Raw genomic sequence first — 17742 nt, 5'->3', positions numbered from 1 at the left:
CGTCTCTATATGTTGCCAACTTGTACTTCCCAAGCGCTTAGTACAGTGCTCTGCACACAGTAAGCGCTCAATAAACACGATTGAATGAATGAATGAATAAATTAAGAAGCAGTGTCGCTTAGTGGCTAGAGCCTGGGCCTGGGAGTTGGAAGGACCTGGATTCTAATCCCAGTTTCACCACTTGTCTGCTGTGTGACCTTGGGAAAATCTCTTCATCATCGTCATCGTAATAATAATGGTATTTATTAAGCATTTACTACACGTCATGCACTGTTCTAAGCACTGGGGTAGATATGAGGTAATCAGGTTGTCCCCCGTGGGGATCACAGTCTTCATCCCCATTTTACAGATGAGGTCACTGAGGCACAGTGAAGCGAAGTGATTTGCCCAAAATCACACAGCTCACAGGTGGCAGAGCTGGTATTAGAGTGGCAGAGAGGAGAGGATTTTTCTTCTTCTCCCCATCCCCCCGCCCTACCTCCTTCCCCTCCCCGCAGTACTTGTATATGTACATATGTGTACAGATTTATTACTCCATTCTACTTGTACATATTTACTATTCTATTTATTTTGTTAATGATGCGCATATAGCTATAATTCTATTTGTTCTGATGATTTTGACACCCGTCTACATGCTTTATGTTGTCTGTTTCCCCCTTCTAGACTTATTGGGTAGGGACCGTCTCTATATGTTGCCAACTTGTACTTCCCAAGCACTTAGTACAGTGCTCTGCACACAGTAAGTGCTCAATAAATACCATGGAATGAATGAATGAATGAATGATTAGAACCCATGACCTCCACTATGCCCCGCGCTGCTTAATTTCTCTGAGCCTAAGTTCCCTCATTTGGAAAAATGCAGATTAAGACTCTAAGCCCCAGTCCCTGTCCTGTTTGCAACCCAATTACCTTTTCTCTACCTCAGTCCTTACAACAGAACGTGACACATAGTAAATGCTTAATAAATACCATTAAAAAGTCAGTTAACTTCTCTGTACCTCTGTTTCTTCATCTGAAAAATTAGTCTGAGATAACTGTTCTTCCTCCTCTTTAGATTGGGAGCCTTGTGTGGGACAGAAACCGAATCTGACCAGTCTGTCAATCGTATTTATTGAACGCTTACTGTGTGCAGAACACTGTACTATGTAAGTGCTTAGTGTATATATGTATATATGTTTGTACATATTTATTACTCTATTTATTTATTTTACTTGTACATATCTATTCTATTTATTTTATTTTGTTAGTATGTTTGGTTTTGTTCTCTGTCTCCCCCTTTTAGACTGTGAGCCCACTATTGGGTAGGGACTGTCTCTATATGTTGCCAATTTGTACTTCCCAAGCGCTTACTACAGTGCTCTGCACACAGTAAGCGCTCAAATACGAGTGATTGATTGATTGATTGAATAAATATGATTGAATGTACTTGAGCGAGTACAACAATAAACAGACACATTCCTTGCCCATATTGAACTTACAGTCTAGAGGGGTTAATCAGAATAACAATAATAGTAATTGTGGTATTTGTTAAGCGCTTACTATGAGCCAGGCACAGTACTAAGCTCTGGAGTGGATACAAGCCAATCAGATTGGACACAGTCCGTGTCCCAAGTGGGCCTCACAGTCTTAACCCCCATTTTACAGATGAGGGAACTGAGGCCCAGGGAAGTGAAGTGATTTGCCCAGGGTCACACAGCAGACATGTGGCAGAGCTGGGATTAGAACCCCAGGGCTCAGTGAAGCACTAAGCACACAGCCAGCAATTAGCGAGCACCAATCATATTTATTGAGCGCTTACCATGTGCAGAGCACTACACTAATCAATCAATCAATCAATTGTATTTATTAAGCACTTACTGTGTGCAGAGCACTGTACTAAGCGCTTGGGAAGTACAAGTTGGCAACATATAGAGACAGTCCCTACCCAACAGTGGGCTCAATCAATCAATCAATCGTATTTATTGAGCGCTTACTGTGTGCAGAGCACTGTACTAAGCGCTTGGGAAGTACAAGTTGGCAACATATAGAGATGGTCCCTACCCAACAGTGGGGTCACAGTCTAAAAGGGGGAGACAGAGAACAAAACCCAACATACTAACAAAATAAAATAAATAGAATAGATATGTATAAGAAGCAGCGTGAGAAGCAGCATGGCTCAGTGGGAAAGAGCACGGGCTTTAGAGTCAGAGGTCATGAGTTCAAATCCCAGCTCTGCCAATTAGCTGTGTGACTTTGGGCAAGTCACTTAACTTCTCTGTGCCTCAGTTACCTCATCTGTAAAATGGGGATGAAGACTGTGAGCCCCCCGTGGGACAACCTGATCATCTTGAGATCTGATTTTTGAGATTCCTCAAAAATCTCCAGTGGCTACCAATCAATCTGCGCATCAGGCAGAAACTCCTCACCCTGGGCTTCAAGGCTGTCCATCACCTCGCCCCCTCCTACCTCACCTCCCTTCTCTCCTTCTACTGCCCAGCCCGCAACCTCTGCTCCTCCACCGCTAATCTCCTCACTGTACCTCATTCTCGCCTGTCCTGCCATCGACCTCCGGCCCACGTCATCCCCCGGGCCTGGAATGTCCTCCCTCTGCCCCTCCGCCAAGCTAGCTCTCTTCCTCCCTTCAAGGCCCTGCTGAGAGCTCACCTCCTCCAGGAGGCCTTCCCAGACTGAGCCCCTTCCTTCCTCTCCCCCTCGTCCCCCTCTCCATCCCCCCATCTTACCTCCTTCCCTTCCCCACAGCACCTGTATATATGTATATATGGTTGTACATATTTATTACTCTATTTATTTATTTATTTTACTTGTACATTTCTATTCTATTTATTTTATTTTGTTGGTATGTTTGGTTCTGTTCTCTGTATCCCCCTTATAGACTGTGAGCCCACTGTTGGGTAGAGACTGTCTCTATGTGTTGCCAATTTGTACTTCCCAAGCGCTTAGTACAGTGCTCTGCACATAGTAAGCGCTCAATAAATATGATTGATTGATTGATTGATCTTGTAACCTCTCCAGCGCTTAGAACAGTGCTTTGCACATAGTAAGCACTTAATAAATGCTATTATTATTATTATAAGTAAAATAAATAAATAAACAAATAGAGTAATAAATATGTACAAACATATATATACAGGTACTGTGGGGAAGGGAAGGAGGTAAGATGGGGCTCACAGTCTAAGCACTTGAGAGAGTACAGTATAACCATTCCCTGCCCACAGCGAGCTTACAGTCTGGAGCATCGCCAGAGATTCTTTTGGTTGAAATGGGAGCAAAGAAGTCAAATCCTTCAGTCCATGCTTGGCCTGTTTTTCTCCATCAGGATCCCTGCAGTGGAAGTGTCCCTTTAAGGGCCAGCCCTGTAAGCTGGAGTCACCTCTCAGCTGGAATTCATCAGGACAGGCGGGTCGGTCAGCTGATGGTTGCCAGGGGTTTGGCCATAGATGGCTGTTTGGGGGGATAAGGGGAGAGGAAACAGGGAGAAATCTTCTCTAATCCATTGGGAATGGTGAGGGAGGTGGGCCATCTTGGCTTGGGGAAGGTGAGTGAGGGAACCATCCTGGTTTGGGTGAGGTGAGTGAGGGAGGGTCATCCTGGCTTAGACGAGGAGATGAGGGAGGGAGCCATCCTTTCCTAGGGGAGGTGGTGAGGGAGGGGGGCATCCTGGCTTTGGTGAGGAAATCAAGTGAGTGAAGGGACCATCTTTGCTTGGGTGAGGAAGTGAATCAATCAATCAATCAATCGTATTTATTGAGCGCTTACTATGTGCAGAGCACTGTACTAAGCGCTTGGGAAGTACAAATTGGCATCACATAGAGACAGTCCCTACCCAACAGTGGGCTCACAGTCTAAAAGGGGGAGACAGAGAACAGAACCAAACATACCAACAAAATAAAATAAGTAGGATAGAAATGTACAAGTAAAATAAATAAATAAATAAATAGAGTAATAAATATGTACAACCATATATACATATATACAGGTGCTGTGGGGAAGGGAAGGAGGTAAGACGGGGGGATGGAGAGGGGGACGAGGGGGAGAGGAAAGAAGGGGCTCAGTCTGGGAAGGCCTCCTGGAGGAGGTGAGCTCTCAGCAGGGCCTTGAAGGGAGGAAGAGAGCTAGCTTGGCGGATGGGCAGAGGGAGGGCATTCCAGGCCCGGGGGATGACGTGGGCCGGGGGTCGATGGCGGGACAGGCGAGAGCGAGGTACAGTGAGGAGATTAGTGGTGGAGGAGCGGAGGGTGCGGGCTGGGCTGGGGAAGGAGAGAAGGGAGGTGAGGTAGGAAGGGGGGTGAAAGGAAGTGAAATGAGGTGGGGGGGCATCCTTGTTTTGGTGAGGAAGTCAAGTGAGTGAGGGCACCATCTTTGCTTGGGTGAGGAAATGAGGTGAGGCCGGGGTCCATCCTTGCTTCGGTGGGGAAATCGAGTGAGTGAGGGGACTATCTTTCCTTGGGTGAGGAAGGGAGGAGAGGGAAGGGCCCACTCATGCTTTGGTGAGGACGTGAGTGAGGGAGCCATCTTTGCTTGGGTGAGGAGGTGAGGGAGGGGACCATCCTTGCTTGGGTGAGGAAGTGAGGTGAGGGTTCCCCTCCCCACAGCACCTGTATATATGTATGTATGTATTTATTACTTTATTTGTACATATTTATTGTATTTTATTTTGTTAATATGTTTTGTTGTCTGTCTCCCCCTTCTAGACTGTGAGCCCACTGTTGGGTAGGGATCGTCTCTATATGTTGCCAACTTGTACTTCCCAATCAATCAATCGTATTTATTGAGCGCTTACTGTGTGCAGAGCACTGTACTAAGCACTTGGGAAGTACAAGTTGGCAAAATATAGAGACAGTCATTATTAAGAGAAGCAGCGTGGCTCAGTGGAAAGAGCCCAGGCTTGGGAGTCGGAGGTCGTGGGTTCTAATCCCAGCTCAACCACCTGTCAGCTGTGTGACTTTGGGCAAGTCTCTTCACTTCTCTGGGCCTCAGTTCCCTCATCTGTGAAATGGGGATGAAGACCGTGAGCCCCCACCGTGGGACAACCTGATCACCTTGTAACCTCTCCAGTGCTTAGAACAGTGCTTTGCACATAGTAGGCATTTAATAAATGCCATTATTATTATTCTTATCATTCTCTGGGCCTTAGTTACCTCATCTGTAAAGTGGGGATGGAGACCATGAGCCCCCCGTGGGACAACCTGATCACCTTGTAACCTCCCCAGCGCTTAGAACAGTGCTTTGCACATAGTAAGCATTTAATGAATGCCATCATTATTATTATTATTATTATCATTCTCTGGGCCTCAGCTACCTCATCTGTAAAATGGGGATGGAGACCGTGAGCCCCGTCGTGGGACAACCTGATCACCTTGCAACCTCCCCAGTGCTTAGAACACTGCTTTGCACATAGTAAGCGCTTAATAAATGCCACCATTATTATTATTATTATTACCCAACAGTGGGCTCACAAGCGCTTAGTATAGTGCTCTGCACACAGTAGGCACTCAATAAATACGATTGAATGAATGAATGAGGGAGGGGCCATCTTGGAGGGAGGAGGTGAGGTGAGTGATGGGCCATCTTTACTTGGATGAGGAGGTGAGGGAGGAAGCCATTTTTGCTTGGATGAGAAGGTGAGTGAGAGGGGCATCCAGCACTTGGAAAAGTGCTTGGCACATAGTAAGCGCTTAACAAATACCATCATTATTATTCCTTGGATGAGGAAGTGAGATGAGTGAGAGGGACATTATTCCTTGGATGAGGAGGTGAGGTGAGTGAGGGGGCCATCTTTGCTTGGGTGAGGAGGTGAGGTGCATGTTTAAACTCTGGTTGTAGACGGGCCAGTGCTCCTGGGAGGCAACAGTGAGTGGGAGGAGGAAGAGATTCAGGGGGTGATCAGGCTCTTTAGGAAACTGGGGAGGATGGGGGTCAGGATTTTTCCAATCATTTTCCTGAGAAGCTTTTCCCCAGTTCTGCCTTGGATCTTCCTTTTTTTTTTAAAAAAAAAAAAGGTATTTAAGTGCTTAATGTAATATGTAATAATGTAATAATGGCATTTGTTAAGTGCTTATTATTGCAAAGCACTGTTCTAAGCGCCGGGGGGGATACAAGATGATCAGGTTGTCATCATCATCATCAATCGTATTTATTGAGCGCTTACTAAGTGCAGAGCACTGTACTAAGCGCTTGGGAAGTACAAATTGGCAACATATAGAGACAGTCCCTACCCAACAGTGGGCTCACAGTCTAAAAGGGGGAGACAGAGAACAAAACCAAACATACTAACAAAATAAAATAAATAGAATAGATATGTACAAATAAAATAAATAAATAGAGTAATAAATATATACAAACATATATACAGGTACATTGTCCCACGTGGGGCTCACAATCTTAATCCCCATTTTACAGATGAGGGAACTGAGGCTCAGAGAAGTTAAGTGACTTGCCCAAGGTCACACAGCAGACATGTGGCAGAGCCGGGATTCGAACCCATGACCTCTGACTTCCAAGCCAGGGCTCTTTCCACTGAGCCACGCTGCTTCTCTAATATGTGGCAGGTACTGTGTACTAAGCACTAGGGAAGGTAAAAGTTAATCAGGTAGGCACAGTCTGTGTCCTACATGGGACTTGCAATCTCAATCCCCACTTCCTTGTCTCATGCCGTGTCGAGTTGTTTCCGACCCATAGCGACGCCACAGACACATAATAATAATAATGATGGCATTTATTAAGCGCTTACTATGTGCAAAGAACTGTTCTAAGCGCTGGAGAGGTTACAAGGTGATCAGGTTGTCCCACGGGGGGCTCACAGTCTTCATCCCCAATTTACAGATGAGGGAACTGAGGCCCGGAGAAGTGAAGTGACTTGCCCAAAGTCACACAGCTGACAGTTGGCAGAGCCGAGATTTGAACCCATGAACTCTGACTGCAGAGCCCGGGCTCTTTCCATTGAGGCACGCTGCATCTCTCCCAGAAGTCTCCCCTCGCCATCTGCCATCGTTCTGTTAGTAGATCCATAGTAGACTTTTAGTAGATTTTTAGATTTTAGATTTTCAGTAGATTTTAGTAGATTTTTAGATTTTAGATTTTTAGTAGATTTTTCTTGGTAAAAATCCAGAAGGAATTTACCACTGTTGCCTTCTGCGCAGTAAACTCGAGCCTCCATCCTGAACTCTCTCCCCATGCCCCTCCCGCCCAGCACAGGTGAGTTTTGACTTGTAGCCCAAGGCCTGCCACTCGCTAGCCACTGCCCAAGCTAGGAATGGCATGGACAACCCTCTGCTTCCCTCTCCCTCCCGTAGCCGAGACTGGTAGAGGACGGGAAACTCCCCAGCTGACACCTTGAGAGGGGAATCCCCACTTTACAGACGAGGTAACCGAGTCATAGAGGAAGTGAAGCGACTTACCCAGTGTCATGCAGCAGGCAAGTGCCTAAAGCGGGAGATTAGAACCCAGGTCCTCTGGCTCCCGGGCCCATGCTCTATCCATTAGGCATGCTTCCCTTTCATTCATTCATTCAATCGTATTTATTGAGTGCTTACTGTGTTCAGAGCACTGTACTAAGCGCTTGGGAAGTACAAGTTGGGAACATGTAGAGACGGTCCCTACCCAACAGTGGGCTCACAGTCTAGAAGGAAGAATTCTTCAGAGGGAAGAATGTCCCAGTATGAATAGACCAGTAAATTTGCCGGTTCAAGCTCTTTTTTCCAGAGGAGATGAAATATGGAATTTTGGGACAAATTTAATGGATTCCTAAATCAATCAATCAATCGTATTTATTGAGCGCTTACTGTGTGCAGAGCACTGTACTAAGCACTTGGGAAGTACAAGTCGGCAACACATAGAGACAGTCCCTACCCAACAGTGGGCTCACAGTCTATAAGGAGGAGATAGAGAACAAAACCAAACATACTAACAAAATAAAATAAATAGAATAGATATATACAAGTAAGATAAATAAATAGAGTAGTAAATATGTACAAGCATAAACTCTCAAGTGTCCTATTAAATGCAAGCGCTTAGTACAGTGCTCTGCACACAGTAAGCACTCAATAAATATGATTGAATGAAATGCAAGCCCTTTGATGGGAGGGGATATGGGTTTAGCTTCCATTATTCTCTTGAGATAATAATAATAATAATAATAATAATTTTGGTATTAAATGCTATGTGCCAAGCACTGTTCTAAGCACTGGGAGAGATACAAGGTAATCAGGTTGTCCCACATGGGGCTCACAGTCTTAATCCCCATTTTACAGATGAGTTAACTGAGGCACGAAGAAGTTAAGTGTGCCCAAAGTCACACAGCTGATAAGTGGCGGAGCCGGGATTAGAACCCATGACCTCCGACTCCCAAGCCCTCGCTCTTTCCACTGAGCCACGCTGCTTCTCAAGCTCAGCTGTTCAGTACTCAGTAGTAATCATAATCTTTCTTTTGTGCCAAGTACTGTACTAGGCCCTGAGATTGATATAAGCAGATCGAACAGAATCCCTGCCCTACATGGAACTTAATCTGAGGAAGAGAGAACAAGTATTTTATTACCATTATTACTGATGAGGCCTCCGAGGCACAGACAGAGTAATATAGCAGGCAAGTGAAGTGGCATTTCCTCATCTGGAAAATAGGGATTAAGGCTATGAGGCCCTTGTGCAACAGGGACTGTGTCCAATCTGATTAGCTTGGATCTACCCCAGCGCTTAGAACAGTGCCTGGCACATAGTAAGCCCTTAAATACCATAAAAGAAGTGCTCAACACGTTTCTCAACCCTGAAGGTCTGATGTATGAAGAGTTTCTCATTCATTCATTCAATCGTATTTACTGAGCGCTTACTGTGTGCAGAGCACTGGACTAAGCGCGTGGGAAGTACAAGTCGGCAACATATAGAGACGGTCCCTACCCAACAACGGGCTCACGGTCTAGAAGGGGGAGACGGACAACAAAAGAAAACACAGCCACCAAACCCACACCATCATTTTGGAGAAGCAGAGTGGCTCAGAGGAAAGAGCCCGGGCTTTGGAGTCAGAGGTCTTGGGTTCTAATCCCTGCTCTGCCATTTGTCAGCTGTGTGACTTTGAGAAAGTCACTTAACTTCTCTGGGCCTCAATTCCCTCATCTGGAAAATGGGGGTGAAGGCTGTGAGCCCCACGTGGGACAACTTGATTACCTTGCATCCCCCCAGAGCTTAGAACAGTAAGGGCTTAACAAATGTCATTATTATTATTATTATCATTATTATTTTCCATAGCCAGGATTAAAACCCAGGTCCTCTGACTCCCCTGACAGTGCCAGGCACTGTGCAAAGTGCTGGGGTGAATACAAGTAAATCAGTTTGGACCATGTCCCTGTCCCAAACGGGGCTTAAAGTCTTAATCCCATTTTACAGATGAGGTAACTGAAGCCTAGGGAAGTGAAGTGACTTGTCCAAGGTCACCTAGCAGACCAAGTGGTGGAGCTGGGATTAGAACCCACGACCTTCTGTCTCCTAGGTTCATGTTCTATCCACAAGGCCATACTGCTTCAGTAATAATAATGATGGCATTTGTTGAGCACTTACTATGTGCCAAGCACTGTTCTAAGCACTGGGGAGGATTCAAGGTGATCAGGTTGTCCCACGGGGGGCTCACAGTCTTCACTCCCATTTTATGAGGTAACAGGCACAGAGAAGTTAAGTGACTTGCCCAAAGTCACACAGCTGACAATTGGAGGAGCCGGGATTAGAACCCATGACCTCTGACTCCCAAGCCTGAGCTCTTTCCATTGAGCCACGCTATTCATTCATTCAATCGTATTTATTGAGCGCTTACCGTGTGCAGAGCACTGTACTAAGCGCTTGGGAAGTACAAGTCAGCACACATAGACATGGTCCCTACCCAACAGCAGGCTCACAGTCTAGGAGGGGAAGACAGAGAACAAAACAAAACATATTAACAAAATAAAATAGATAGAATAAATATGTACAAATAAAATAGAGTAATAAATCCGTACAAACATATATACATATATACAGGTGCTGTGGGGAGGGGAAGGAGGTAAGGAGGGGGGGATGGGGAGGGGAAGGAGAGGGAGAGGGAGGACAATGATACAACACTAGATGTTGTATAAATATCACTGACTGAATATTCATTCATTCAATAGAATTTGAGTGCTTACTGTGTTCAGAGCACTGTATTAAGTGCTTGGAAAGTACAATATAGCAATAGAAAGAGACAATCCCTGCCCACAATGGGCTCACAGTCTAGAGGTGTGGGGGAATACTGTAATACCGAATCCTTAAAATGATGGTGTGGCTTTGGTGGCAGTGGAAGAGAAACGCTTCATACTTCAGACCTCCAGAGCTAAGCAATGTGTTGAGCACTTTTTTTTATGGTATTTAAGCGCTTACTATGTGCCAGGCACTGTTCTAAGCGCTGGGGTAGCTACAAGCTAATCAGGTTGGACACAGTCCCTGTTCCACGAGGGGCTCCTAGCCTTAGTCCCTATTTTCCAAATGAGGGAATTGAGGCCCAGAGAAGTGAAGTGACTTTGTCAAGGTCACACAGCAGATGAGTGGCAGAGCCAAGATCGGACAGTCCTTGTCCCACCTGGGGCTCACAGTCTGAGGGAAAAGAGCAGGCCCTGAATTCCCATTTTTCAGATGAGGCAACTGAGGTCCAGAAAAGCGAAGTGACTTGCCCAAGATCATACAGGGGGCAAGTGATGGAGCTGGAATTAGAATCTGGGTCTCCTGACTTCCAAACCTGTGTTTCCCCAGTCACCTTGGACTAAGTGCTTAGTACAGTGCTCTGCACACAGTAAGCGCTCAATAAATACGATTGAATGAAGGAATGGTGGAGAATGGTCTCTGTCCGTGTCGTCTCCACAGTTCCCTGACAGCTTACTCCTGCCACGCTTACCAAAACAAGACACAGCGAGAGACGTGTCTATTTGAACGTCTAGAAATGACATTTTTTGACTGAGGAGGAGGGGTGGGGAAGAACTTTCTGAGAAGGGGAAGCAGTGTGGCCTAGTGGAAAGAGTGAGAGTTTGGAAGTCAAGGCCCTGAGTTCTAATCCCAGCCCTGTCTCTTAAAATAATGATGATAATAATAATAATAATGATAGTAATGGTTGTTCTAAGCACTGGGAGAGATACAAGGTAATCAGGTTGTCCCACATGGGGCTCACAGTCTTAATCCCCATTTTACAGATGAGTTAACTGAGACACAAAGAAGTTAAGTGTGCCCAAAGTCACACAGCTGATAAGTGGCGGATAAGCACTAACAGATAAGTTGTTAAGCGGATAAGTTGTTAAGCACTATGTGCCGAGTACTGTTCTAAACACTGGGGTAGATTCAGGGTAATCAGGTTGTCCCATGTGGGGCGCACAGTCTTAATCCTTATTTTACAGGTAAGGTCACTGAGGCACAGAAAAGTTAAGTGACTTGTACAAAGTCCCCCTGCTGATAAGTGGTAGAGCCAAGACCGGAACCCACGACCTCCGACTCCCAAACCCATTTTCTTTCCGCTAAGCCATGCTGTTTACCTGCCGTGTGTTCTTGGGTAAGTCACTTCACTTCTCTGTGAAGAGAAGCAGCGTGGCTCAGAGCCCGGGCTTGGGAGTCAGAGGTCATGGGTTCTAATCCCGGCTCTGCCAACTGTCAGCTGAGTGACTTTGGGCAAGTCACTTCATTTCTGTGTGGCTCAGTTCCCTCATCTGGAAAATGGGGATTAAGACTGTGAGCCCCCCGTGGGACAAACTGATTACCTTGTATCCCCCCAGTGCTTAGAACAGTGCTTGGCACATAGTAAGCGCTTAACAAAGCAGCAGCGTGGCTCAGTGGAAAGAGCCCGGGCTTTGGAGTCAGAGGTCATGGGTTCGAATCCCGGCTCCGCCACATGTCTGCTGTGTGACCTTGGGCAAGTCACTTAACTTCTCTGAGCCTCAGTTACCTCATCTGTAAAATGGGGATTAAGACTGTGAGCCCCACGTGGGACAACCTGATCACCTTGTATCCCCCCCCAGCGCTTAGAACAGTGCTCTGCACATAGTAAGCGCTTAACAAATGCCATTATTATTATTATTATTATTATTATTATTACTATTATTATCATTCTCTGTGCCTCAGTTTCTTCCCCTGCAAAATGGGGTTCAATGCATGGAAGAGTGGACAGAGCACAGGCCTGGGAGTAAGAAGGTCATGGGTTCTAATCCTGGGTCCCCCACTAGTCTGCTGTGTGACCTTAGACAAGTCACTTCACTTCTCTGGGCCTCAGTTTCTTCATCAGTAAAATAGGAATTGAGTCTGCGAGCCCCAGTGGGGACACGGACTGTGTCCAACCCGATTTGCTTGTATTCACCTCGGTGCTTAGAACAGTGCTTGGCACAAAGTAAGCGCTTAACAAATACCAAGATGATGAAGATGATGATGATGATTAGTATTATTACCTGTGCTCCCTCCTACTTAGACTGGGAGCCCCATGTGGGACCTGATTATCTTGTCTTTACCACAGTGCTTAGCACATAGTACTAATACCACACCCATTATTAGGATTTATCATTATTCATAAATCTTCTCCAGTCACCCCAGGGAGTACAGGGCTTGGCTCCTTAATAAGTGCTTAAATATTGTTACTACTATAATTATTATTATTACTATTATACGGTGTCCCAAGGTAGAGCTCATTATGGACAGGGAAGGGGTCTGTTATATTGTAGTCTTCCAAGCGCTTAGGACAATGCTCTGCACAAAATAAGTGCTCAGTAAATAGCACTGACTGAGAAACAGGAGGCTGCCACTAACTTCACTGCAGCAGGAACTGACATTTTGAGCTACAGCTGTAGTGCACAACTGAGAAGCAGCCTGGCTTAATGGAAAGAGCCCCCGCTTGAGAGTCAGAAGTCAATCAATCGTACTTATTGAGCACTTACTGTGTGCAGAGCACTGTACTAAGCGCTTGGGAAGTACAAGTTGGCCACACATAGAGCCAGTCCCTACCCAACAGCGGGCTCACAGTCTAGAAGTCGTGGGTTCTGATCCGCCTCCACCTCCGCCACTTGTCAGCTGGGTGACTTTGGGCTAATCACTTCACCTCTCTGTGCCTCAGTGACCTCATCTGTAAAATGGGGATGAAGACTGTAAGCCCCACGTGGGACAACCCGATGACCTCGTATCTATCCCAGCTCTTAGAACGGTGCTAAGTTCTGTGTGACCTTGTGTGACTATGTGTCTATGTGCTAAGACACATAGTAAGGGCTTAACAAACACCATCACCATTATTATTATTACTAATTCAATCATACTGAGCCCTTACTGTGCACACAGTACTTTACTAAGCGCACATGGGAGTCTAATAATAACAGATTTGGTAGACACGTTCCCTGCCCACAGTGAGCTGGTAATCAACAATGAGTCAATCCTGTGTATTATCTGCCTTGTTCCTTACTACTGGGTTTGACTAGAGATGGAATGAGAAAATGTGTCAGCTTGCATTTGGCTTACTTGAGTTAAGGTATTAATGAGTGATTTTGATTCAAGAACCTGGACTTTATTTAAAAAACAAATCTCTGAGCGATCAGATTTTGGTTTTGGGAAAGTTCCGAATTTTACTGACTGGTTGAACTGTACAGGGAAGCCGTTTTTAAATGCAGTGTGGAGGGAATTGATGTGGAGTCCGTTGTTGGGTCTTCTAGACTGTGAGCCCACTGCTGGGTAGGGGTTGTCTCTATATGTTGCCAACTTGTACTTCCCAAGCGCTTAGTACAGTGCTCTGCACACAGTAAGCGCTCAATAAATACGATTGATGATGATGACTGCATATGTTGCTGACCTGTACTTCCCAAGCGCTTAGTACAGTGCTCTGCACACAGTAAGCGCTCAATAAATACGATTGAATGAATGAACGAATGAAGAGGTGAATCTCTTCAAATGTTTTTACTAATGCTGTTGGTTTCCTAAAGACCATTTTAAAAAATGGTATTTAAGTGCTTATTATATGCCAAGCCCAGTACTAAGTGCTTGGGTAGATGCAAGATAATCAGATAATTCATTCATTCATTTAATCATATTTATTGAGCACTTACTGTGTGCAGAGTACTGTACTAAGTGCTTGGGAAGTACATTTCTAGATTGTCAGCCCACTGTTGGGTAGGGACCGTCTCTATATGTTGCCAACTTGTACTTCCCAAGCGCTTAGTACAGTGTTCTGCACACGGTAAGCGCTCAATAAATACGATTGAATGAATGAATGAATGTTGGCCACATATAGAGATGATCCCTACCCAACAATGGGCTCGCAGTCTAGGAGGGGGAGACAGACAACTAAAAAAAAAAATGTGGACAAGTATCAAGTCTTCAGAACAAAGCTAAATGCACATCATTAACAAAATAAATAGAATAGTAATAAATAAATAAATAAATAGTGGAACAGGGACTGTGTCTAACCTGATTTGATTCATTCATTCAATCATATTTATTGAGCATTTATCATGTGCAGAGCACTGTACTAAGGGCTTGGAAAGTACAATAAGGTGATAGAGACAATCCCTGCTCACATCCACCCCAGCACTTAGTAAAATGCTTTGCACATAGTAAATGCTTAACAAATAGCATTCACAACAATACAATACAATAACAAATACTCCCTCTTCTATCAATCAATCAATCGTATTTATCGAGCGCTTACTGTGCACAGAGCACTGTACTAAGCGCTTGGGAAGTACAAGTTGGCAACATATAGAGACGGTCCCTACCCAACAGTGGGCTCATGGTCTAGAAGGGGGAGACAGAGAACAAAACAAAACATATGAACAAAATAAAATAAATAGAATAGATAGCACTCAATAAATATGATTAAATGAATTAACAAATACTACAGTTATTATGACTATCATTGTAATTATTGTTATTAGGTTGGACACAGTCCCTGTCGCAAATAGGGCTCACAGACTTGATCCCCATTTTATAGATGAGGTGACTGACGGCCAGAGAAGTGAAATGACTTGTCCAAGGTCACACAGCAGATGGTTGTTGGAATGGGATTAGAACCCAGGTCCTCTGATGCCCAGGTTCAATCGACTAGACCTCGCTGCCTCTAAAGCTGTCGGAAAAATGCACTACCTAGTCAAATTTTAGTATTCTCTCCAGAGCGCTTAGTACAGTACTCCGCACATAGTAAGCACTCAATAAATGCAGTTGAATGAATGAAACTGTCACTTTCAAGTAGTCCTGGAAGTGTTCATACTCCTCTACAAAGTAGGTTCTGCTTGCTAACACCTTGGGCTTCTCTTCCCCTGTGCTGCAAATAATATCAGTGCTATTTATTGAGCACTTACTGTGTGCAGAGCACTGTACTAAGCGCTTGGGAGAGTACAAAGTCTTAATCCCTGTTGGGCATTTACTATAGGCCCAGCAATGTAGTGTGTCCTCGGGTAGATGTAAGAGGATCAATTCAGACGCAGTCCCTAACCCAGACAGGAATCATTATTATAAGAATAATAATTATAGCATTTAAGTACTTATTATATAATAATAATTGTGTTTTTTTGTGAAGTGCTTACTATGTGTCAGGCACTGTTCTAAGCACTGGGGTGGATATGAGCAAATAGGGTTGGATACTGTCCCTGTCCCACGTGGGGTTCACAGTCTCAATCTCCATTTTCCAGATGAGGTAACTGAGGCCCAGAGAAGTGAAGTGACTTGCCCAAGTTCACACCGCAGACAGGTGGCAGAGCTGGGACTTGAACCCATGACCTTCTGGCTCCCAGGCCTGTGCTCTCCCCACTAAGTCATGGGTCAAGGACTGTACTAAGTGCTGAGGAAGATAATAATAATGGTGGTATTTGTTAAATGCTTTCGATGTGCAAAGCACTGCTCTAAGCGCTAGGGAGGCTACAAGGTGATCAGGTTGTCCCATGGGGGGGCTCCCAGTCTTCATCCCCATTTTACAGTTGAGGTAACTGAGGCACAGAGAAGTTAAGTGACTCGCCCAAAGTCACACAGCTGACAGTTGGAGGGGCTGGGATTTGAACCCATGACCTCTGACTCCAAAGCCCGGGCTCTTTCCACTGAGCCACACTGTCTCCCCCTCGTCCCCCTCTCCATCTCCCCCATCTTACCTCCTTCCCTTCCCCCCCAGCACCTGTATATATGTATACATGTTTGTACATATTTATTACTCTATTGATTTATTTATTTATTTTACTTGTACCTATCTATTCTATTTATTTTATTTTGTTAGTATGTTTGGTTTTGTTCTCTGTCTCCCCCTTTCAGACTGTGAGCCCACTGTTGGGTAGGGACTGTCTCTATATGTTGCCAACTTGTCCTTCCCAAGCGCTTAGTACAGTGCTCTGCACACAGTAAGCACTCAATAAATATGATTGATTGATTGATTGTGAGGCTGACAGGCCAATTAAGAGGGAGGATAGGTATTGAATCTCCATTTTACAGACGAGGTAAAGAGGCACAGAGAAGTGCAGTGACTGTCCCAGGTAACACAGCAGACGAGTGGCAGAGCAGGGATTAGAACCCAGATCCTCTGACTCCCAAGTCTGTGATTTTTTTTCCAGTAGGCCACACTGCTTCACTGACTAATGGGGAGGAAGATAGTAATGATAATAATAATAATAATGGTTTTAGTTAAGTGCTTACTATGTGTCAGGCCCCGTACTAAGATCTGGGGTGGATACAAGCAAATCAGGCTGTAAATCGAATCCATGTCCCATGTGGGGCTCTAAATCTTAATCCCCATTTTATAATAATGATAATGATGGCATTGGTTCATTCATTCATTCAGTTGTATTTATTGAGTGCTTACTGTGTGCAGAGCACTGTACTAAGCACTTGGGAAGTACAAGTTGGCAACATCTAGAGACGGTCCCTACCCAACAGCGGGCTCACAGTCTAGAAGGGGGAGACAAACAAAACAAAACATATTGATAAAATAAATAGAATATGTAAATATGTACAAGTGCTTACTATGTGCAAAGCACTGTTCTAAGCGCTGGGGGGATACAAAGTGATCAGATTGTCCCATATGGGGCTCACAGTCTTCATCCCCATGAGGTCACTGAGGCACAGAGAAGTGAAGTCACTTGCCCAGAATCACACAGCTGACAATTGGTGGAGCCGGGATTTGAACCCATGACCTCTGGCTCCCAAACCTGGGCTCTCTCCATTGAGCCACGCTGCTTCTCCAGAGATGACATCACTTGAGGCCCAGAGAAATGAAGTGACTTGCCCAAGGTCACACGGCAGGCAACTGGCAGAACCCGAATGAGGACCCAGGTCCTTCTGATTCCCGGGTCTGGGATCTAGTCATTAGGCCAGGAAGAGCAGGAATTCAATCCTCATTTTACAGCTGAGGAATCTGCAGCACAGAGTAGTAAAGTGACTTGCCCAAGGTCACACAGCAGACATGTGGCAGAGCCAGAATTAGAACCCATGACCTCTGCCTCCCACGCAGAGAAGCAGTGTGACTCAGTGGAAAGAGCACAGGCTTTGGAGTCAGAAGTCATGGGTTCAAATCCCTGCTCCGCCAACTGTCAGCTGTGTGACTTTGGGCCAGTCACTTAACTTCTCTGGGCCTCAGTTACCTCATCTGTAAAATGGGGATTAAAATTGTGTGAGCCCCCCGGGACAACCTGATCACCTTGTAACCTCCCCAGCACTTAGAACAGTGCTTTGCACATAGTAAGCGCTTAACAAATACCATTAAAAAAAAAAAAAGCCCGGCATCTTTCCACTGAGCCATGCTGCTTCTCAATCCGATGC

This window comes from Tachyglossus aculeatus, chromosome 4, assembly GCF_015852505.1.
Source record: "Tachyglossus aculeatus isolate mTacAcu1 chromosome 4, mTacAcu1.pri, whole genome shotgun sequence".
Taxonomy (NCBI): domain Eukaryota; kingdom Metazoa; phylum Chordata; class Mammalia; order Monotremata; family Tachyglossidae; genus Tachyglossus; species Tachyglossus aculeatus.
The sequence above is the reverse complement of the archived record's forward strand: the minus strand, read 5'-3'. Positions refer to the sequence as shown.